This window comes from Stenella coeruleoalba (assembly GCF_951394435.1).
Source record: "Stenella coeruleoalba genome assembly, chromosome: 9".
NCBI lineage: Eukaryota > Metazoa > Chordata > Mammalia > Artiodactyla > Delphinidae > Stenella > Stenella coeruleoalba.
In genome coordinates this window covers 61,231,449-61,255,886 of record NC_137155.1, presented here as the reverse complement: position 1 = coordinate 61,255,886, position 24,438 = coordinate 61,231,449, and the positions used below count along the sequence as shown (strand labels likewise).

Here is a 24,438-nt window from a genome sequence, read left to right as displayed (position 1 = left end):
GTTAGCTTTTGGAGCACATGGAGAGAGAGGAATGGGTTCTGCTTGTGGTGGGAGTGGGAAGCTGGAATACAGAGTACTGCTGAAAATCGGATCTGGCTCAGAACTGAGCCCTGGCAACATCTGGACGGTGGGGTTAAGGTATTCCCTTCTCTAAAGGATCTGTTTGTACCCTCCAGTTTACAAGGAGGATGGGGAGTCTTTTGGAGGTTGTAGGTTCAGACCCATTCAGGCGTATCTGATGCGTTTGGAAGAGAGGGGCTACATATTGGGTCGGCCAAAAAGTTCGTTTGGGTTTTTCTGGTGAAATATGGAAAAACCCGAACGATCTTTTTGGCCAACCCAATACCAATACAGGTTGAAAGGAGGGATTTCAGAGGTCTTGGAATTTCATCAGAGGGGAACAAAGAGTCATAAGTATGAGGAAGTGGCTTCAGAAAGAAGCTGAGGATCAGCAAGAAGTGTGAAGGTCCTAGGAAACTCATCCTAACTCATGCCCCCAGGGATGCATGTCCTGAGGAGGGAAGGGAGTGTCTAAGAGAATGTAAGAGCTGTCTCTCCAAACTCTGTATACATTGTGGGCCTGACTTTTTCTCTTGAGCACTTTGATAGGAGTCCTGTGTCACTAGGACTATGTCAGTCACATGCAGGCAAAGTGGGCAGCTGAACAGCTCAGAAAGAGGCATGAAAAGGCAATCAGGAAACCTGAGTTTGTCGCCAAGTGGCTGTGTAACCTCAGGCAAGTCACCTCTGTTTTTTAGGACTTCAGTTTTCTCATCCATAAAACAGGAGTTGAATTGGATGTTTGGGTTTCCTTCCAGTACTCAACTCTCCACCTTTGGTTGTCTTCATTTCAGCGGAAGAGAAAATCAGTCAAGGGCCTGAGGTCCAAGTGGGGAGGAGGGGTGGTTAACCGTAAGTGACAGGTCATGTCTGCAAAGCCCAGGCGTGCTCATTCTTCCCTCCTGTCAACAGCCACCCCATCACTGCCAGCTGTGGTGTGTTTGGAATCTGTTCTGTGTTGGTAGCCATTGGGAATTGAGGGCATGTTTCCACATCTGCGGATTTTCCCATGACTTCTTGTCCCATGGGAATCTAGTGGTTTTGGGATACTGTGGCTAATCTTTTAAAGCTATGATGCTTCCTGTTCTCCTTGCTGCCTCTTCCTTTTCTGTTCTGTTTCAATGAGAGTGAACCTGAAAACTGTCAGAGTGGAAACCACATGGAGAGGAGTCATGGTCTGGTGTAGAAGCTCTATCACTTATTCACTGAGTGAACTCAGGCAGGCCATTTATCCTCTTTGGGTCTTGGTTTCCTTATCTTTTAAACCAAGACAAGAACTCATGCCTTTCCCATTCTATACAGGTGTTCTGAAGATGCAGGGGTCTCACAGATGTGAAATGCTTTAACTTGGCCAACTGTATGTATTGACATGGGGTCCGATTCTGGATTCCTCTTCATTCATCATTGGATACCAGCTGGTAACATCCTGGTTGACTTTTAAATCTATACGCCACAGCTTTCCAAAAAGAACTGTGGCATCGACCAGAATGCCTGCAAAATAATTGATCACTCTATTTTCTATAAAATAGAGAAATAGAGTAGAAGATCATGACCATGGAGTGTGGTGAATCATAGATATGTGGGTCATGGGCTCACATGCTTCCCCTGATGTCTATTTTCTATAAAATAGAGAAATAGAGTAGAAGATCATGACCATGGAGTGTGGTGAATCATAGATATGTGGGTCATGGGCTCACATGCTTCCCCTGATCTCTGGGAAGGAGTCTGTTTACTTCCTTTTAAGTATTTGCTTTTGTCTCCTAATTGCAACTTCTTGGGCCGTGGGCCCCATTAACACTTCTTCAGAGCAGCCCTGTTATTTGTCATTGGTTTTAGCCATCTTTATGGTCACCGTCTCATGGGGGTAGTAGGAAATGGGAAGGACCTTACTTTTCCCTCTGCTAAAGTGCCTGGAGAGCATCTCTTAGTGATTGCAGCTGGAAGTGTGACATTTAATTAGTGGAGAAAATTGAGTCAGAGAAGATGCAGGCTGTGTGGGCAAGAGGGTGAGAAAAGGCTGGGGGAGACGTGATATGCTCAGTGGGGCAATTTGGCCCAGGTGTTCTCCCAGATCCAGATTGGGTGTTCACATCACCACAGGTGGAGATTACAGAAGCTTCAGGAATTTTCCATAGTGATGGGAACCACAAGTGAACCCTCAGGGACGCCTAGTTTCTTCTATCCTACCCTTGCTTTATTTGGGAAAGCAAATGATGACTCCCCCCTCTCTTCCGAGAGGTGAGGACCTCACCCAATGAAGCCTGGCCTCCTGCTGGCCTCCTGACTGGTGCTTGGAGATGACACAAGCTTGCACTGAGAGCTGTGGTCTCTTAGAGCACAGGATCCAGAGTGTGATGAGTTGGAAAGGAGCTTCAGCACCTCTATGCCCAGTCCTGCACCTTATAGAAGAGGAGACCTAGGTCCAGAGAGGGGCATTGACTTGCCTACGGGACTTAGGGGCTGAGCTGGAACCGGTGCTTAGGTCATTGACACCTGGTTCAGAGCTCTTGGCTATGCCACTCCATCTCCATGACTGGATGGTGATGTTTGGGTTACACTGGATAAAATTACCCCCTCTCTCCCAGAAGCTGAACGAAATCGCTTGTGTCTGAGCACCTGCACTTCTCCATGTGTGTCTTAGAGATATGCATTCCCAGTTTATTTCAAAAGTACTATTTCTTCCCTGCAGGCACAGGATTAATTGTAGTAATGCCTCATCTGCCTCTGGGCCCCTGGTGCCTTGAAAAAGGCTGACAGTCTGCAGCAGGAGCTAAAGAGTGCAGGGGGACCAGGAGGAGGGGCTTAGATGGAACAGGAGGCAGAAAGGAAGAGGGCCCAGTATGGAACTTAAAGGAGAAGTGGGGATCTGCCTTCTAATACTTGCTCTGTTGTGTGCAAATTTGGCAAATTCCAAAATTCCATTTCCTTCTCAGTCCCCCTTTACCATTTCCCAGTCTCTTTTCTTAGGCTAAGCAAGATGAGACCAAAAGATAATGCTAAAAATAACTCTGTTCTTTAATAAATTACTTTTTATCTTTATGATTTTGATTATTCCTCATGGGTCAATGACACTTGATAGAAAAGTGAACTCCCCACCTGTGGCTTAAAGCCAAACCCAGGTTTCAGCTTTGAGGGGATTCCTGAGGGTATCCCATTAATAACCCTGAAGTCCTTAGGGAAGAATGAGATGCAGATTCTAGTCGGGATCTCCATCACTCAAGCAGGGGGACCCAGCCATTTTGTAAATCAACTAAGAGAGTAGGTGGCCAGGAATTCGGGAAATTGTGCTCACCTTTTCACTCGAGTGGTTCTGCAGGGCAGGACAGATGGGCACAACTGTACGCATTGGCAGATGATTTAGAGGGTGTGGTGTAAACGTCCTGCCCTTGCGGGCTTGTCCTAGCTCACAGCCACCAGCCAAGTGATCTTGAGTAGGTGACATTTAGTGTGGTTTTTGCTTTGTGTCAGACACTCTCCTAAGCACACTGCTCCTCACAATGACCCAGTGAGAGGGGATGTATTATTGTCCCCTGTATCAGTCAGGGTTCTCCAGAGAAACTAAACCAATATGCGATCTCTCCGTATCTCTATCTCTATAGATCTATTATGTACCCATTATCTATCTATCTATCTATCTATCTATCTATCTACCTACCTACCTACCTACCTATCTACCTACCTACCTACCTACCTACCTACCTACCTATCTCAAGGAATTGGCTTACACAACTGGCAAGTCCTAGGTCCGTAGGGCAGATCAGTAGGCTGGGGCAGGAGCCTATGTTGCCAGAGACAGAATTTCTTTCTCTGAGAAACCTCAGTTTTGGCTCCTAAGGCTGTTCACCTAATTGGATGAGACCCGCCCACAATACTGAGAGTAGTCTCCCTCATTTAAAGTCAATTGATTGTACCTGTTAACCACATCTACAAAATATCTTCACAGCAACACCTAGATTAGTGTTTGATTAAATAGCGGGGCACTACAGCCTAGCCAAGTTGACACATGCAACTGACCACCACAAACCCTTTTACACATGAGCAAACTGAGGCAGAGAGTTCATGTCCAAGGTCTGGGCTGGGATGTGACAAGGTTAGAATTTCAACCCAGGCTCCTCAGCTGTGCCCTTCCCCGTTGTGTTGCTCCATGGCCTAACTGATTGCGGTTTCCTCAAGTACAGATGAAGCTAATACTGCCTGCCTCTTTCTACTCACAGGATTCCTGTACTTACTTATGTGCTTTTATTCTCTCATTCCAAATTGGATTCGAGGAAGCTCTGAGAAATCAACAAGTGAATTCCCATAAAGGTATTTTGAAGACGATGATGAGAAAAAATAAACCAACACTGACCGTGCGCCTATATGTGCCAGACACAATGGCAGCGTCTGCACGTTTGTTGTCTAATTTAATACTCAGAAAAAATGCAAATCCTCCACTCCTCAATGTTCTTTGAGGGCAACTAGACCTTGCTCGTATCCTTGTTGCTTTTCACAGGGCTGGGAGCAGTGGAGATACCCATTAAATGCCTATGAATCAATGGAATTATTGCCCAGTGGTGAAACATGAGACCAAGGTGATGGTTGCTAAGAGCTTCTTGGGCGGGGCAAAGGATTTTATATGGGATCCAATCTCTTGTAGGAGCTGAAAAAATAATCCCAGCTCATGTTGCCTTGAGAGGGAAGGAGGAGTCTTCTCCAGAGACTCATAGGGGAAATCATCTGCAGGTGAACTTGCTAAAATTATCCACTCCTTTGGTGCAACACAGTCCCCAGGCTGGAAAGCACGGCCACATATGTCACCTGGACTCTTTAAAGCTTGCTTGTCCTGTAGGCAAAGTCTCTCCACTTAATGAGTACTGAATTCCTTTAATCCCCAGCCCTGGAAAGTGTTCCCCTGGAGGGAGGTAACACGAGTAGATTTCTTCTCTGGTTTGTTCTACATCAATCCCTCCTCATATAAACCCAAAGCAGCAAAATAGCTGGCCTGACATGAAAAGGGCTTTGTGTTACGTGGACGTGTCTTAAGGAGAGGTTTACCTGTAGGCAGGGTTTAGGTACTAATATGTTAGTATTAGAGAAGATATTCTGGCCAACAATCAGGTTTATTTTACCTTTGGCTCTGGGAGGACTGGGGCTTTCTGAAGTTCCCAAGAATGTAAACTTGGGTCTTTTGATCTAAGGGAAATGTGCTGAGAGGTGAAGAGGCACTGGCTTCTCGTCATGCGTTAGGAGGAAAGGGTGTGAGGTTTTGGCGTTAACCATGCGTGGTTTGAGTCTTGGCTGTGTCAATTCCTAGACATTTGAGATGGAGCAAGTTACCACCCTTTCCAGGTCTGTTTCCATATATATATGTATGTGTATATGTATATGTGTATATATAAGTATATGGGGATGTGTATGTATATGTACAATATATAGCATTGGGAGGACATTGTGAAAAACATAGGGCTGTTTTGATCATCACCATGAGACAATATATGTACAGAACTGGGCCTGTAGTAGGTACTCAGTACATGTCGAGTCTTACCCTTTCCAGAACCACTGCTGGGGGCTTGCCCAAGCCATGCCTCCCCTGTTGCTGATTGAATCTAGATGAAATCTAGTTAGAATGGACACCAGGAACATCTGAGAGGAGAGACTGTAGTTGAAGTGTGGAAATTGAGGGCCTGCCTGGGGAGTGTGTTCTGGGAAATGTAGTGGATGCTGTCAATGCCCCTTGTAATTATCCCCTTGGACCTGGAGGTCACTTGTAACTTGGGCGGAGTTTTCCATATCACACCAATGACCTCCTACCTCAAGCACATGATTCTTTCTGTTTAAAGGTTTTCTCTGGCCTGGTGAGCATGGTTTGTTCTTCTTTCTCAGGGCTTTGTTATGTGTGGGTGTGAGGCTGGCACCTGCTGTAGCTATCTCCTTGCCAGTTTGAGAATGAAGCTAAGACATGGAGGAGGTCAAAGAAATGGAGAAAGAACCACCCTACTTCTGGTCTTGCAGTTTAGTGGAAGGAATGCATTCCTTATAATAATTTAAGCTAATTTGGGTTGGAATTTTCTATTTTATTGTTGTTTTGCTGCTGGAAGTATGCTAATCAATACAGAACTCTCAACCAATGAACCACAAGAATAATTGTGTTCAGATCAAGTCTTCAGTATCCAGAATCTGTCACCCCTCTTCCATTTGTCCTATGTTTTTCTCATTCTATTGGGATTAATCCCAGTAGATAGTATTCTCATATCAAGGCCTCTGACTCTACTTTTGCAGTTGTTTGCAAAAAGTTCATGTTTACTGCGATTTTCATCAATTGATTTCTATTAAGGGTTGTTTCCTCTAATCTGTTTTGCAAAATGCTGAGGTGTTCTGTTTTTGCTTTTCTGGGAGTGGCTCTTATCTTTTTGCTTTGCTGAGAAGCACTCTCTCCATCTGATGCTTCGTCTGGTGACTGTTCTCAACCTTAATGAACTTTCTCTGCTTTACTGCTGTACTCTCTGTGGCAAGAAGAGATCCTTTCTGATGGGGGTCTTGTCTGGGCACAGAATGAAATCCCCACCCCATTGCATAACACTGTGACATTTCCTGTAATATGGTCTACATCCTCTCTGGCAGGAGTAGCACAAGGATGTGCCTGAACTCGAGGGCTCTTAGTACAGGGGCTAAATAAACACACAGGCCTTTTTTTGTTTTAAAGGTTTTCCTGCTAATCATAGGGAAGGAGCAGCCAAAGTAACACATATGGGGAAATTACAGTGGTTCAAGAAATCTCAGAAAAGTTCCAATAGTAGTGGTTTTATCGTCTGTACTAAATTATTCTCAGATCATTTTCTTTTTATGTTGTAGTCCTTTTCTTTGCTACTACTAATTATACTCTGAATTTAAAAAAAGTTTTGACTTTAGAACTCAATAAAAAACAGAAGGATGGGGCTTCCCTGGTGGCGCAGTTGTTGGGAGTCCGCCTGCCGATGCAGGGGACATGGGTTCGTTCCCCAGTCCGGGAGGATCCCACATGCCGCAGAGTGGCTGGGCCTGTGAGCCATGGCCGCTGGGCCTGCGCGTCCGGAGTCTGTGCTCTGCAGTGGGAGACGCCACAACAGTGACAGGCCTGTGTACCACAAAAAAAACCCAAAAAACAAAAAGCAGAAGGATGAATATTAAAGCATCAGATCACTGTTTTAAACCTTGGAAAATGGAATTCCCTGGTGGTCCAATGGTTAGGACTCGGCCCTTTCACTGCTGCGGCTCAGGTTCAAGAACTAAGATCCTGCTAGCTGCACGGCATGGCCAGAAAAAAAAAAATTAAGCCTTGGAACATATTTTTATGGGTTTAGGAGAATGAATAGGGATAGAGGACCATTTGTTTTTTGTTGTTGTTGTTGTTTCCGGAGCACAGGGCTGGAACCCATGTGCCCTGCAGTGGCAGGTGCATTCTTAACCACTGCTCCACCAGGGAAGCCCGATAGGAAGTTATCTTTGACAACCTCAGAAATATGTAAACTCTGAATTTACACAAGGGGGGTTTATGTTACATAAGGAAATTATATAATTATATACAATTATATTATATGATCGTCGTCTCAAAGTACTGTAAGAGCAAAGGTAAAAGTTACCTGTCACAACAAGGGAAAATAACACAGACATTTCTTATTCAAGATAATTCAGTTAAAAACAAAACAGGGCTTCCCTGGTGACGCAGTGGTTGAGAGTCTGCCTGCCGGTGCAGGGGACACGGGTTTGTGCCCCGGTCCAGGAAGGTCCCACATGCCGCAGAGCAACTAAGCCCGAGTACCACAACTACTGACCCTGCGCTCTAGAGCCCGTGAGCCACAACTACTGAGCCCGTGAGCCACAACTACTGAAGCCCGCACACTTAGAGCACATGCTCTGCAACAAGAGAAGCCACCGCAATGAGAACCCCGTGCACCGCAACGAAGAGTAGCCCCTGCTCGCCACAACTAGAGAAAGTCTGCACGCAGCAACAAAGACCCAACACAGCCAAAAATAAATAAAATAAAAGAAAGATAACTTCCTATTAAAGCACTTCGTGTACTTGTTTACATGTTATGAACATTTGAATAATTAGCCCTTTATTTTGAGTGACCATTAGGAAATCATGAAATACCTTGAATGTTGACTTTCAGGGTCAAATAAACCAGTTTAGCTATTTTGCTTAATTTGAACCAAACTTTATTTAGCTAAAAATGGCCAATGACTCATTTATTTTCTCATATGAATTAGAAAAATCAGGTATGATGTAATTATAAGTAAATGCAGTTTTATGAATTGCCTCTAATTCAACTGGGAAATCATCGTAACTTTTTTTTTTTTTTTTTGCGGTACACGGGCCTCTCACTGTTGTGGCCTCTCCCATTGCGGAGCACAGGCTCCGGACGCGCAGGCTCAGTGGCCATGGCTCACGGGCCTAGCCGCTCCGCGGCATGTGGGATCTTCCCAGACCGGAGTACGAACCCATGTCCCCTGCATCGGCAGGCGGACTCTCAACCATTGCGCCACCAGGGAAGCCCCATCATAACTTTAAACCACCACTTCTTAAAGCATGTGATAACTACTCATACTTACTTGAACTTCTAAATCTTAAAATTCCAGTTATGTACAGCAGTAGAGCTACTTGCTTTAAACATCATCAAATTGATGAGCAAATTCTGACTGTCTTAGTGAGTTGCAAATGGAAGTTGGAAGATGTACAGTATGTCCTAGTTCTTTGAGATGCATTTTAATATATCCTTCCATTTTGTTCATTTACATTGTATTTTTAGCTTCTACCCTTCCTTTTTCCCTCTGTAATTTTATGTTGTGGATTTCGCTCAAAATAAAGACTATCAAAATCCATTAGAATTTATCCAGTCTGATGCTTTATTTTGCTTTTTCATATAAGAAATAGATGACTTTGTTATGAGTGTCTCCAAATGCATAAACACTATCCCTTTTCTTTGTTTCTTTCTGTGTCTGATTAGTTCATTCATATTAAATATGCTTTTGCTTTTTGTATTATGAAGTGGCAAGTGTCTTAGGAAAATGATTGTTTAAACTACCAGATTTTATCTGAAAAATACAGGTTGGAGAATGTCAAGAAAAAAGTACTAATAAGTAAGCCTTAATTGTTTCATTAGGAAGATGTTCAAGAATTGCCCAAAGTAAAGGTGATGGTGGGGAAAAGCTCACTGTGGATTTTGTTATCCACAAGCTGGCAGTTCACAACTTTTTCCTAAGTGAGAAGCCATACTGCCTACACAGCTGAAGAGAAGGTTGAATTTTATATACAGATTGGCTGGATCTCCAACCTGAATAATTCAGATCAGAAAGAGAGGAGGGGATTTGCCTGGGTAGACAAAGCCTAGGAACTTTCATTCTGCCGAATCTTAAAAAAGGGAGAGAATACATTCTGATCTAAATTCTGTGAGTTGAAAATCAAAGCTATTGATCAAACAGAATTGAATAGCATTTAGAGTTTTAGACTCATATAATAGGTTAAAATTGAAGCTAGCAAATAACAGTAAGTTATTCTGGCAGAACTGGTATAATTTACTGCACCTTAAAAAAAGTTTTCAAATGAGAGCTTTATTTTAGTCTGATAACAATTACAGTACAACGACTTATATCTAGAAAGAATTGACTTAGCATGATAAAAGGACCATGTTTTAAAGCTATGTAGGGACTTCACTCGTGGTCCAGTGGCTAAGACTCCTCACTCCCAATGCAGGGGGCCCAGGTTCAATCCCTGGTAGGGGAACTAGATCGCACATGCCACAACTAAAAGATCCCGCATGCTGCAACTAAGACCTGGGGCAGCCAAATAAATTAATTAATTAAAAAAAAAAACTCACAAAAACCAAATATTTCTTTCAAAAAAAGAAGCTATGTAATAGTTATTATTTTTGAGAAATATATGAATTCTGCATTTGAATTTCTTTCCTTGAAGAAATGGAAATGTAGTTTTTGACCTGTTTATGAAGACATCTTGACATGCAAATACAGACATGTTGGTGTGGCTAAAACCAGTTCATTTAGACGTAAACGTTTTGCTTTGAGATTATTTAGAGTCTAAGAATATACTGAACTAGTTTTAAAATAATGATCATTGGGAGGGGTAGCTGCATATGTTGAAGGATACAGCCTGTGGAATTTGTGCATTTTGCAAGGTTGAAATTATGGCAGGTCCAAAAACTGATGCCCAGTTCCGTTTCACTGGTGTTAAAAAATATTTCACTGCTTTGATGGTCTTATCCTTCAAGTTAATATTTAAAAAGCCACCTATATGTATATGTATAGCTGATTCACTTTGTTATAAAGCAAAAACTAACACACCATTGTAAAGCAATTATACTCCAATAAAGATGCTAAAAAAAAGAGAAAAGCCTCCAGCTGTGAAAGCAACATAAACAGGTTCTAAATGTACCTCATCTAAGTTCCTGTGCCTGAGGAAGCTAATGTTAACTCATCATGTGGTACTCAATTTGTACAATAAATTATGAACTTGGAAAAAAAATGATCCTCAGACAGAATATATGACTTAACAATCTGTATTGTCTTTCCCTGGCTTGTATTTATTTATTTATTTATTTTTTACATCTTTATCGGAGTATAATTGCTTTACAGTGGTGTGTTAGTTTCTGCTTTATAACAAAGTGAATCAGTTATACATATACATATGTTCCCATATCTCTTCCCTCTTGCGTCTCCCTCCCTCCCACCCTCCCTATCCCACCCCTCTAGGCGGTCACAAAGCACCGAGCTGATCTCCCTGTGCTATGCGGCTGCTTCCCACTAGCTATCTACCTTACGTTTGTTAGTATATATATGTCCATGCCACTCTCTCGCTTTCTCACAGCTTACCCTTCCCCCTCCCCATATCCTCAAGTTCATTCTCTACTAGGTCTGTGTCTTTATTCCTGTCTTACCCCTAGGTTCTTCATGACATTTTTTTTTCTTAAATTCCATATATATGTGTTAGCATACGGTATTTGTCTTTCTCTTTCTGACTTACTTCACTCTGTATGACAGACTCTAGGTCTATCCACCTCATTACAAATAGCTCAATTTCGTTTCTTTTTATGGCTGAATAATATTCCATTGTATATATGTGCCACATCTTCTTTATCCATTCATCCGATGATGGACACTTAGGTTGTTTCCATCTCTGGGCTATTGTAAATAGAGCTTCAATGAACATTTTGGTACATGACTCTTTTTGAATTATGGTTTTCTCAGGGTATATGCCTAGTAGTGGGATTGCTGGGTCATATGGTAGTTCTATTTGTTTTTTAAGGAACCTCCATACTGTTCTCCACAGTGGCTGTACCAATTCACATTCCCACCAACAGTGCAAGAGGGTTCCCTTTTCTCCACACCCTCTCCAGCATGTATTGTTTCTAGATTTTTTGATGATGGCCATTCTGACTGTGAGATGATATCTCATTGTAGTTTTGATTTGCATTTCTCTAATGATTAATGAAGATGAGCATTCTTTCATGTGTTTGTTGGCAGTCTGTATATCTTCTTTGGAGAAATGTCTATTTAAGTCTTCTGCCCATTTTTGGATTGGGTTGTTTGTTTTTTTTGTTATTGAGCTGCATGAGCTGCTTATAAATTTTGGAGATTAATCCTTTGTCAGTTGCTTCATTTGCAAATATTTTCTCCCATTCTGAGGGCTGTCTTTTGGTCTTGTTTATGGTTTCCTTTGCTGTGCAAAAGCTTTTAAGTTTCCGTAGGTCCCATTTGTTTATTTTTGTTTTTATTTCCATTTCTCTAGGAGGTGGGTCAAAAAGGATCTTGCTGTGATTTATGTCATAGAGTGTTCTGCCTATGTTTTCCTCTAAGAGTTTGATAGTTTCTGGCCTTACATTTAGGTCTTTAATCCATTTTGAGCTTATTTTTGTGTATGGTGTTAGGGAGTGACCCTGGCTTGAATTTATTGTTCTATCATGACTTAACATTACTTTTGTGGTTTTTTTTGTTTTGTTTTGTTTTTACTTTTGTGTTTTAAAGTATTTTATACACATTTGTGAATTAATTAGACGAGATTTAGCATACTCAGGGGCCAAATTTTTACGGAGATTTGAGGGTTGCAATCCAACCCAGTTGATAAAGGTTGTAAGCAGCAGGTCTCAGTGCTTCCCCATCTCTTGCTCCTCACTGATCCAGAATCTGTGAGCCCGACCACATTTTCTGGTCACATCTAACTCTGTTGAATGCAAAGAGACTCAACTTTTATCTAGCCAAATAAGGGAGTCAGGAAAATATGAACATGCAAAAGTCATTGAACCCAAACTTACATTATATCAACCAACTTACAGGTATTTATATTAGATTATATTATATGCCAGCAATATCCAGGAATAATGGTACTGTCATGTCTGTTTGGAATACAATGTTCCTCCAATACCATGCTAAACATTTTCAATAAAATCATGTAGCAAACTGAAAACAAAACCACAAAGAAGAACATCCCTTTCTTCTTAAGAATATCTTATTTCTTCTTACTGGGGGTTTCTTGGAATTTGATCTAGTCAAGTGATCTCTATGAGCTGAAGGAGCAAAGAAGTATATCAAAAACAGTTGGGGTTCTTCCCTGGTGGCACAGTGTTTGGGAGTCCGCCTACTGATGCAGGAGACACGAGTTCGTGCCCCGGTCCGGGAAGATCCCACATGCCGCAGAGCGGCTGGGCCTGTGAGCCATGGCCACTGACCCTGCGCGTCCAGAGCCTGTGCTCCACAACGGGAGAGGCCACAACAGTGAGAGGCTCGTGTACCGCAAAAAAAATACCCCAAAAAAACCAGTTGGGATTCACAGAAATTTATACAAGAACGTTCATAGAGCATTATCCATAATAACCAAAAGGTGGAAACAATCCAAATGCCCATCAATAGATGAACAGAAGATTAATGGTATATCCATACAATGGAATATTATTCAGCCATGAAAAGGAAAGAAGTATTGATACATGCTGTGGCATGGATGAACCTTGAAAACATCATGTGAAGTAAAAGAAGCCAGGCACAAAAGGCACATATTGCATGACTTCTTTTATATGATACATCCAGAATAAGCAAATATAGATTTGGGAAAACCTGTAGAGATTAGAAGTTATCAGGGATGAAGTAGGGGAGAATGGGGAGTGACTACCTAATGGGTACAGGGTGTTTTTTATGGGGTGATGAAAACGTTTTGAAACTAGAGAGAGTTGGTGGTTGCACAATGTTGTGAATATACTAAATACCACTGAACTGTATACTTTAATATGGTTAATTGTATGTTTTGTGAATTTCCTATCCATTAAAAAAAAATGAGCAGGGAAGATTTCTAAAAAATCTGAGCCCCTAGTTTTCTCAGCTCCATATATTTTTTTAAATGCTCACTTTTCTTTTTAAATTTATTTTTAATTTTTTTTTGGCTGCATTGGGTCTTTGTTGCTGCGTGAGGCTTTCTCTAATTGTGGTGAGCGGGGGCTACTCTTCGCTGAGGTGCACAGGCTTCTCATTGCAGTGGCTTCTCTTGTTGTGGCAGACCACGGGCTCTAGGTACATGGGCTTCAGTAGTTGTGGCTTGCGGGCTGTAGAGCACAGGCTCAGTAGTTGTGGCGCATGGGCTTAGTTGCTCCATGGCATGTGGGATCTTCCTGGACCAGGGCTCGAACATTTTGTCCCCTTCATTGGCAGGCAGATTCTTAACCACTGTGCCACCAGGGAAGTCATCAGCCCCATATTTTGATTTGCATCCTAGGGAGCATATCGATGTGAAAGCTCACATTTTAAGAGATGTGTGTGAGGTGACTATCTGGCTTAGGGTGACTCATCATCGTTTATTAAGCAACCTGGGAGCTTGAGAGCAGTGCATTTCTGGCAGTTTGCTGATTCCTTTAGGCAATCTTAACGCTGAGCCCTGTGAGCAGCAAGAACTAGCATGTGATTAGAGCAGAAGAAATTACTCTTAGAAAAGCATCATTAATTTCAAAAGCTCTTGTCCTGAGCTATGTGGCCAAGTGGAGACAAATTAGGATGCTGTCTAGAGGAGAGAAAGTGAAGTTGTTTTCCCCTCTTTAGGACAGAAGAGAAACCTAAACTCATCTGTTTCAAGTAGTTAATTCTTCCTCTGGGGGGTGGGAGTGGTGGGTTTGGGAGAGGGTGGTGGGTGGAATGTTAGTCATAGGAGGCATGGGGTTTGTATCAACTCTACTGCAAGATGCTTTGGTTCTTTGTTGCTTTGTCTCCTTGGTGATGAAAGGAAGCTGTTCATATTTCCCATTCGAGTCCATCACAGAATCTTTCTGGGGTCTAATTAGTAAGGTGGAAAGGGCAGTGGACAATTCTCAGGAGACCTGGTTTCTAGGGTCTGCTCTGGGGTCTCTTTCTTGGGCCTTGCTCTTCAGTAAGGTAGATCAGAGCAAAGCAGGATCATCTCCCAGGTCCTTATTTAGAAACAGATCCTGAAACAAACTCTTATTAACAAAGTGTTCAAAGCATTTGGACAGTGTACTCTTTTACTCTTCACTTTTTTAAAAAAAATAATTTAATTATTGATTTATTTATTTTTGGCTGTGTTGGGTCTTCGTTGCTGTGCATGGGCTTTCTCTAATTGTGGCGAGCGGGGGCTACTCTTGGTTGTGGTGCACGGGCTTCTCATTGCAGTGGCTTCTCTTGTTGTGGAGCACAGGCTCTAGGCGCGTGGGCTTCAGTAGTTGTGGTGCACGGGCTTAGTTGCTCCGCGGCATGTGGGATCTTTCTCGGACTAGGGCTAGAACACGTGTCCCCTGCATTGGCAGGTGGATTCTTAACCACTGCGCCACCAGGGAAGTCCCTTACTCTTCACTTCTGAAACCCCACTCAGACAGGATATGAAAACAAAACAAAACAAAAACCTCAAGGAATGCAATGGGTATTTGTCAAGATTATTGACTTGATTACTTAGGGTAGTAGTTGCTCTCTCGCTGAGGCTTTAAATAACACACATTGGGCAGATAGGATGTATTAAGCTTTGTACTGTGTCCTTTTATAAAGATTATGTCATCGAAAGATATTTCAAGGTATTACTATTCCAATTTTACTAAGGTCTAAAGAGATTGCAAAACAAGCCCCGAATCTTGTAACCAGGGTTTGAATGTAAGTTTTTGCCTCCATATCCAGTGCTTTTTCTCTATGGCAGTATAGCTGATTTTCTTTGGGGGATGACTTAGCCTACACTACACTTCCTCTTCCCATGATCCTCCACTTTCTAGCTCCACAGTAGAATCCGTATTCCTTCGAAAGAAAAAACCACAGCCAATCTCTAAAATTCTATACCCCAATTTTATTTTATAGCCAGAGTACTATGATTTCTGCTTCCATCTTTCCATTGAAACACTCTGCAAAGGGCAGTTTCTAGAACACATGGGCATATTTAATCATATTCTTATTGGACCTCTCCATGGTGGTTCCGTTGTTGACCACCATCCGACTTCCTCTGGTTGCCTGTCCTGGTCTGTCCTGATCCTACGCTTTCTCTGAATGTTCCTCCTCAGTCTCCTTTGAGGGCTCCTCTTAACTCAGAATGATGAACAGCGGAAATGTCCGTGTACTGCAAGGGAAGCCCCGTCACCACTCACAGTTACACAATGGTTAGACATCAGAGTATTTCCTGAAGTCCGGATGATTCAAGGTGAACAGCAGCACCCAAAGTACAATTCCCAGTCTAGGCTGGGACCTTGTCTGTTTTCTTCACTTCTGAATCCTCACTGCTTGGCCTATTATTGGTGTAGAAGGAAGTGTATGTGGAATTTAAAAAAAATTATGGATAGATCTCCAAATAAAGATGGGTCCACTCCATGCAGAGGATGCAGAAAATGCCCAGGAATGTGGTCAGAAGTGCTTGGGGCTTTCCAGAGTAATTATGAGGAACACAGTATGGCTACAGTTTAGAGTGGAGGGCTAGAGGCACTGCTGCCAAGGCTGGAAAGTGTAAAAAAATTGTCAAAGACTTTGAAATAGGAAAGGAAAAGAAAAGATTACGAGGTGTCATATCAGTAGAATGCTGGGCATTGACTTGTGCCCTCTTCCATATCATCTGGTTCTATAGTGTTCTGCACCTTTCAGTGTCTTTGACCTTTTTTACACATTGTAAGTTATGTAACTCTGATAGCAATGCAAATGATTCTTGTCTATAGAAATGAAAACGAATTTTGTCTGGCAGAGTTGCAATTGATTCCCTGCCTCCTCAACACCCCAAACCCTACAGTTGGAAGCATCTAGTTTTGCATCTGTTAACGAATTCCTTTCAGCATTTCTGAGTGCCTGTGTATGTGTCTGCTCTGTGGACACTCCTTTGAATTGGGTTTTAATGCCTTATAAGTTCCTCATTAATTCATGGCTAAGTAAAATCTTTGACATGTGCTTACTTTATATTTGTCTGAGTCATGATTTTATCCTTTATGAAAAATGATACTTTAACAGAAAATAGATGAGAGTTCAGTTCTGAAGGGCCTTGAAATCCACTTTAGAGGGTTTAAGTTTTAATAGTGTCAGAGGTTCTCAAAGCAGAAACAAAATGGGATTAGATTTGTGTTTTCAAACAAACACATGTGGTTGGGGTGGAGAGACCAGCTATTGGGCCACTGCCAGAGTCCAGGTAGGAGAAGGTGGGAGATGGAGTAGGGCCCAGCCCAAAGCCTTAACATGTAGTGACGCCAGGTGCTTCATAAACACTTAAAGATTAACAAAATGGATGAATTAAGTACTAACTTAAGGAAAGGGGAGATCAGCGAAGCATTTCTGAAGACAAGTTTCAATTAGGCACACCCACTACCTTCCAGACTCAATAATTTAAAACTTTCTGGGACTTCCCTGGTGGCACAGTGGTTAAGAATCTGCCTGTCAATGCAGGGGACATGGGTTTGAGCCCTGATCCGGGAAGATCCCACATGCTGTGGAGCAACAAAGCCCGTGCGCCACAAGTACTGAGCCTGAGCTCTAGAGCCTGCGAGCCACAACTACTAAAGCCTGTGTGCCTAGAGCTTGTGCTCCACAACAAGAGAAGCCGCTGCAACTAGAGAAAGCCCATGAACAGCAACGAAGACTCAACACAGCCAAAAAAAAAAAAAAAAAATTTAAAACTTTCTGATTAAATGCTTTCGATTTATATTTTCACTGACCCTTATTAATATGATTTTTTTTGGTAGCACCGAGTACCAAATCTTAACACATATTCTAAAATCCTCTTTAACTCAATTCTGTACTCATTGTTACAGCACTGTTTCTGTTGACTCAGAATCTTTAGCCCATAGGGTCTCACAATTGTCCCATGTAGAAAGAGTATTATGCTTCAAAGAGAGGTAAGTACAGAAATTGGTGCTTTAAGGGTGTGGTAGACAGTTTCAACAGGGCCTCCAGTGAACCACTTGTGGAGTCTCCTCCCACACTGGCCCTGTGACTTTTTTGGCCAATGGGACATTATCAGGTGTGGTATAAGCAGAGTTTGGATACACGGTTGTGTGTTGGGGTTTGTCTTCTGGAACATTCTCTCTTGGAACCCAACTACCATGTGCTATTGAAGTCTAGTTTTCCCTGTTGGAGAGAGGCCACCTGGGAGGAGCCAGAGTTGGAGATAGCACATGAAAAGAAAGGCCATGTAGAGGAGAACTGGGGTTCCTGCCAGCTCCCAGCTGAATGTGGGCTGCATGAGTGACCTGAGACACAGTCTTCCAGACTTAGGAGAAATGATAAATTGTTATAATTTTAAGCTGCTAAGTTTTGCTGCATGTGTGCATGTGTGTGTTTCATACAGCAAAGGGAAACTGAAACTGAAATAGGGTGAGAGCAGCTTTCCTAGAGGGGAACCAGGAAGGGTACATCTGAGCCAAGTTCACTGTTTGAAAAATTCTTAATCAATGGCCCCAGCGATTTTGTTCAACCACAGTTCCTATTTTCAGTGAGGTAGCAAGTGCACCCCCTTTGTGAGCTGTCTTAGCATCAGCTCTCAGCTGACTAAAGTCAATAGTTCTTTGAGTACCTCATATACTTTATCCCCTGCCTGTTATGCCTGAATATCAACAGAGGGAAAGGAAACATGGCAAGCCCTAAGGTACAATCGGGATTCTAAAGAGATCTGAATAATTGGCTGTCTATGTAAGACAGATGCCTGTAAAATTGGTTTCACCATAGCAAGCTTTTGAGAGGTTTGGGGAATTGGGTCCATTTGGCTAATTTTTCTTTATATTTAACACACACACACACACACACACACACACACACACACACACGTATAAAAAAAAGTTTGAACATGAAATTAGGGCTAATGAAAATGAGGTATGACAACCCTAACTGACTTTGATTTGTTCTTGCTTTGGGTATATTTTTTTATCTCACAGAGCCAGGAATTTTTTTCATTTTTATTTTTTAATATATATATTTATTTATTTTTGGCTGCGTTGGGTCTTTGTTGCTGCATGCAGGCTCTCTCTCTAGTTGCAGCGAGCGGGAGCCACTCTTCATTGTGGTGCGTGGGCTTCTCTTGTTGCAGAGCACGGGCTCTAGGCGCGTGGGCTTCAGTAGTTGTGGAACTCGAGCTCAGTAGTTGTGGCTTGCGGGCTCTAGAGCTCAGAACCAGTAGTTGTGATGCATGGGCTGAGCAGCTCCACAGCATGAGGGATCCTCCCAGACCAGGGCTCAAACCTGCATCCCTCATATCGGCAGGCGGATTCCCAACCACTGCACCACCAGGGAAGTCCCAGGAATTTTAATTGTAGAACTTAGCTACTCTTAGGAGACCTAAAAAACAAACACCTGCTGGAAGATATAACAGTAAATGCTCTCTTTGCAGTATTGTCTATCAGAAATTACTCGGTTTAATCTCCACCCTTTATCCCTTGCTCTCCTACTCGTCCTACTTATCAACATCTATAATATTGAATAATTTTAATTGCTTTGCTTGAGGAATAATATTTGGTTCCAAACCCAGGATTGGCTGTTGGGCCTTTGGCTGAGTGCATAAAGTGGGCTGAAGGCAAGAGAGACTACTCAGGGCGATTTCTGTGGAGGGTGTGTGAAGGAAGGGCAGAGGGGAGGTGGTGAGTTACCAGGGAGGTAGGTCCGGAGGGGTGTTTCAAGGGAGAATTGTTGGGATGAACGGCTGTGCACTGAGGTTCTCCACTCCTCTGTGTCTGCTTCTATGGACTCTTCAGTGAAATGTCCATGACCAGGAAATTTGCTGAGGAACTGGTCTGTTTTGAGATGTATCAAAGTGCTGAGTCCTTGGGTGTGAGGGAAGCAGAGCCTTCCCATGGAGAGCCACACCACCTGGGTGCCACTGGTAATGTCTGTGGCAAGAACTTCTGTGGTATAGTTAGCAGAAACTGGCCTTCACACAAAGTGCCTCCACGCTCATTAAGAAGAGCTCTCTTCTTTTCTTCTGTGAGTAGGCCAAATGGATTTGATAAATCAAGGACTGACTTCTTGGGGAGGGGTAATGGGTAGGTTGGGAGTAGGAGATGGAGCCACTGCTGCTGGCCTAGTCTTGTTAAAAGAAGCCCGATTTTGTTTGGGAGGCGATTCCCAGCCCCAGGTGAGGAATCAGGTTTGGCTTAAGCGAATCATGGGATCTCATTTCTCTTTGCTAGTGTTTTAGGGAACTGGACATATGACCTGGTGCTGGCCAGTGAGATGTAGGAGGGGACATTTGCTAGGTGATTTCTAGGAACAAGTTTTTTGCCTAACAAAAAAGAGCTATGTACTAAGAGAAGGCTCTTTCCCACCAGTCCTCTTCCTTCCTGCTTGGATTGTTATTATGTGACTCTGCAGTGATTGGCGTTTTGGCAGCCATCTTGTGATCCTGAGAAGGCCAACACAAGTGCAGAAAAGCTGAACAATCTTGGGACTACCTATCTCCAGATATTTTCTTAGATGAGATAAATAATACGTTTGTGGTTTTGTTTTGTTTTACTTTTCTACATTAAAAAAATTTTATTTATTTATTTTAGTTTTGGCTGCGTTGGGTCTTGGTTGCTGTGCACAGGCTTTCTCTAGTTGTGGCCAGTGGGGGCTACTCTTGTTGCGGTGTGCAGGCTTCTCATTGCGGTGGCTTCTCTTCGTTGTGGAGCACGGGCTCTAGGAGCGAGGGCTTCAGTAGTTGTGGCATGCGGGCTCCATAGTTGTGGCTTCCAGGCTCTAGAGCACAGGCTCAGTAGCTGTGGCGCAAGGGCTTAAGTTGCTCCATGGCATGTTGGATCTTCCTGGACTAGAGATCGAACACATGTCCCCTGCATTGGCAGGAAGATTCTTAACCATTGCGCCACCAGGGAAGTCTCTACATTTTTTTTAAATTAAAGAAAAATTCTTAAAAGGTGGTGGGAGATGAGGCAGTTGCAGCCACTGGCAGCCTGTTCTTGGATGAAACTTTGTTACGTAGGGAAGTAGGAACCCAGAGCTGCTATTACAAGGAGGCGCGGGGTGAAAGGGGACTTTTCCTTAAGAGGGGAGGAACCTTGCTTTGTCTGTAGTTGGATTGCCAGGGCCTAGCATAATGCTGGCCACTCCCAGGGGGTCAATGAAGCTTCGAGGCGCCAGGCTCGCAAGATGCTGGAGCCTTTCCTTTTGGATAAGGCAGGGACAGGAAGGCTTAGCCTGATCGCCAACAGTGTAGCACCCTCCCCCTAAGCTCACCCACCCCAGCTGCGTGGGAACCTGGGCCGGGAGGAGGGGATGCTCCTGTGCCCCAGAGCTGGGGGTGGGTGGAGAAAGCAAAGCCCTGCCCACTGACAAGGTTATATCTCCAGTCTTTCGGTTCAATGCATTTGTGGTTAAGCAAGCCGCTGTTGGTCAGGTTTTCCTGTTATGCCCAGCTGATATAGAACCCAAGTATTTTCTCCTACTCTGTTCATGGGCTAAATAAAGTTGGATGCTTCACTGTCTTCACCTGCAGTGCAGAGTTGGAGTCTCCAAGTTGCAGCCTGAGACAGCTGCAGAATTGAGGTCGTGCTCTGGGGTCGTGTTGGGTTTGCTCTGGTTGCTAGGCATCAGACTGGGGTCTGGTCCCCACAGAGCTGTCTCTCTCCTTACTTTACCTTCATTTGCACTCGCTACCTCCTTCCTCTAAGAACTGCATTTGCCGGTTGGGGCAGCAGCCCCTAGCTTGGAGGGAGACCCCAGAGGCAGCTCATGCTCCAGCCAGACCCAGGTGTGTTCCACTTTGGCTGAGATCCTTTCAACCTAGACAAGGCACCAGGAGTTCCCCACAGCTCATGGGTGTAGATGCAGTGTTCCACCTGCAACCACCTTGGTCACCTCTGAGGTGTTCTCTGTTGTGTGGTCTGCCCCTTCCTTTCTTCCACTTCATGCCCCACACCTTAAGCTCTAGTACAGGTCCTGCTGCAGTATTTACTTAAAGGGTAAGTCATTTAACATGTCTATCTCACAGTTTCCAAGTTGCTGGATAATCACACATGTATTTAATTGTTACTGTGGGGACCAGAGGAAGTGTAAACGCCCTGGTCTCAGTTGGGCACTGCTGCTTCTCCTGCTTTGACCTCATGTCCTGGTTAGGATGCCACTGGGCACCCCCTGGTTGCTAGGCCCAGCCCCCCTTCATACAGCAGAATTGGTGATTGGTCCTTTGTTTGTCAGGCCATGGCTTCATAGTCTGTTGTGACCCTAGTTCCATTTTAAATAAATAGCCCTTTGGACAAACTGGCAAAAAATGTTCTTCAAATGTTAAAAAATATACAAAGTAAATGTGCACAGATCTAAAACAATTCTGTCATTTTCAAAATGCTCAGATTTGATAAATGGTGGGAGTTTGACATAGTACAGTGGTTAAGAACATGCGTGGGTCTGAGTCAGAAAGACCTAGATTTGAACCTGCATAAAGTTGGACAGGTAGCTTAACCTCCCTGAACATAAGATGGGAATACTCCAAGCTTGACCGTGCTGTTACAATGATGACATGACTATACAGTGATGACATGCTAACAGGTGTTGATATGTACTAGGGCCAGCATTTTATATAGAGATTTCGATGGCAAATTTCTTATTATCTTCACCCATTTCACAGATGATGAACCTAAAAAATAGGTGAGATAATCTCCTAACATCATAGAGCTATTAATTGTGCAGCTGGGCTTTGAATCTAGGACATCATCAGAAGCCCTGCTCTGAACAATCAGCTAGGTGCTGCATTTAACATATCCTCCAACACATAGAAAGTGCTTAAGGAAGGCTGTCTATGATAATAATTGTTATAAAGCACATTGTCTGAAGACTCATTAGATGAATTTGTTTAAAATTCCTTTAAATGCTCCAAAGATGGTAAAATAAGAATAATACAAGCTAACAGATGCAAAGACATTGCAGAATGTTAAAAATTAGTTTTAGTTTATAACATAACTTGTAATCATATAAATTATTTTAGAGGAGAAGAGGCCCAACTTCCTGTTGTCAGATGTGGCCTGCCGGCTTGTCCTTGTTATGTATCAGCTTCTTATAGCCTCCCGGTCACCATTTTTGCCTTCCTGCTGGGGCCCACTCATGCCCTTGATGAAGCCTAGACGGGCCCCAGGGACTAGGCTCCTCCACCTGGCTTCTCTCTCTCCCAGGGCTGGGCACTGGGCCTGCCCCACACTGGCCATGTGTAATGTCTCTCCTAGTTTTGTTTGTTCCACTTTCTGAGTTTCTGTTCTAATGCACAGGTGCACAAACTTCGTTTGAGAGTTCGATAGCCAGTCTGAAATAAGTGAGTTTATTATGTGTAATCGTTAACTACTTCCCAGGCATTAGCCCATTTAACTTTCACAATGAGACAGATACTATTATTAATTCTAATCTTGATACAGATGTTAAAACTCTTTAAGTAAAAAACTCTAGCCAGAGTCATAGGTTTGACATTAGCTTGTGCATGTGGGAGGAAAGGAAAGTGTCGTCAATCTTTTCCCAGCTTAAAGAAAATTTCCAAATATTTGTACCTTCCAGAAAACAAAATATCAATTTAAATATCATTACAAGGGCAATACATTATTAAGAAAGGAGATCAGACTTTAAGAGGTGAAAGTAAAATGATAGACTTTAAGAGGTGAAAGTTTACTTTCATAGTCGGGGTGTCTTAGACGACTTCTTTGGTAGAAAAACCACCTGCAAGGGAAATTTTGTGACAGAGTCCTCACTGCTTTTCTGCAGCTGGAGGAGAGGCCTAGCTTGTGGAGATTTCTGTCATCAGCAGGTGGGGCGGCATTTCTCATGGACATGACTGGTATTTTTCTCTCCTTAGTACTGATAGAAACAAAAGCTGACCTGAGAAACTCAACCAACAAGGAGAAAGGGAAACCGGTAGAAGAGGATTATTAACAAAAGGCACATGCGTGCTGTTCTGAAGAGTCTTATTTTGTGCCCCCCTCTCTCCCCACCCCGGCCATCCACCTCCACTCTTTTTTTTTTTTTAAACTTTGCTTTTAGTTTGTCGCCCCTAAGCAGATACCGGGAATCAGGGCCCAGGCTGGGGCTGCCCGGCTCAGCCAGCGAGTCTATACAGTGTGTGCAGGGGTGCCGTTCGCCCCCTCCAGGTAAATGCAAGGACATGGTCGGCCAGGTCCTGGGGGATTTGGGTGAGATGGGGCCAGGCTGCAGGGCTAGTGGGTTCCATTAGGCAGCTGTCAGATGTCGAGAGAGGAAGCAGGGGACAGGGAGGGGGTTTGAGAGGGCGTAGTGGGCGCCGGCCCCAAGCCCCCAGCGCCCAGCACTCCGCCCTGTAAGCTGCTGGTGTCTTGCCGCCCAGCGAGGCGAGGTGCGAGTCGTGCGTGAACTGGACGCTGGACACGTGGCTGCCGTGACCCCAGTCCAAGAGGCTCGGCGCCTTGGCGCACGCGCACAGGTACTGGAAGAGGTCCGCTTGGCGGAAGTCGTCGGACGCAGTCACCGTACGCTCGTTGTGGGAGCAGCACAGGGAGTGATGTCGGTTCCATCTGAGCCATCTGGCCACATGCCATAGACATGGCAGTCGAGCACGCAGGTGTGGGTGGCCCACTCCAGTTCTCAGCTCTCATAGTGATTCCTCAGCAGCTTACAGCCTCCAGCCACGTACCAGTAAAGGATCTCATAGTCCCAGAATTGGACATGATGAAGTTCCTATCCTTGGACCAGTCAGGGTGAGTGATGAAGCTGCAGTGACCCACACAGTGGCCAAAGCGGCTGGACTTGGTACCACTACTGGAAGCTCTACTCTTCTTTATACTGCTCTGTGGCCTGGGATGTAGATGAAATACAGGAGGCCCAGTTTAATTTGAATTTGAACTTTAGTAAACAAACAGGTTTTTAGTATAAGTGTGTCTCATGCAATATTTGGGACATACTTATACCAGAAAGGTATTTGTTGTTTATCAGAAATTTAAATATATCTGGGCTCCTGTATTTTTTATTTAT

General features: G+C 43.6%; 1 protein-coding gene across 4 annotated transcripts in view; it reads left to right on the top strand.

Moving 5' to 3' along the window:
- The window catches only part of PDE1C (phosphodiesterase 1C), a 586,532-nt gene that overhangs the window by 11,999 nt on the left and 550,095 nt on the right, over nt 1–24,438 (top strand). Inside the window, exon 1 of one of the 4 annotated variants that reach the window (XM_079931072.1) lies at nt 24,121–24,164. The exons of the other annotated variants lie outside the window; for them this stretch is intronic. The gene's annotated coding sequence lies outside the window, so the exon portion shown is untranslated. Of the gene's footprint in view, nt 1–24,120; nt 24,165–24,438 lie in introns of those variants that run through there. 4 annotated transcript variants of the gene reach the window in all.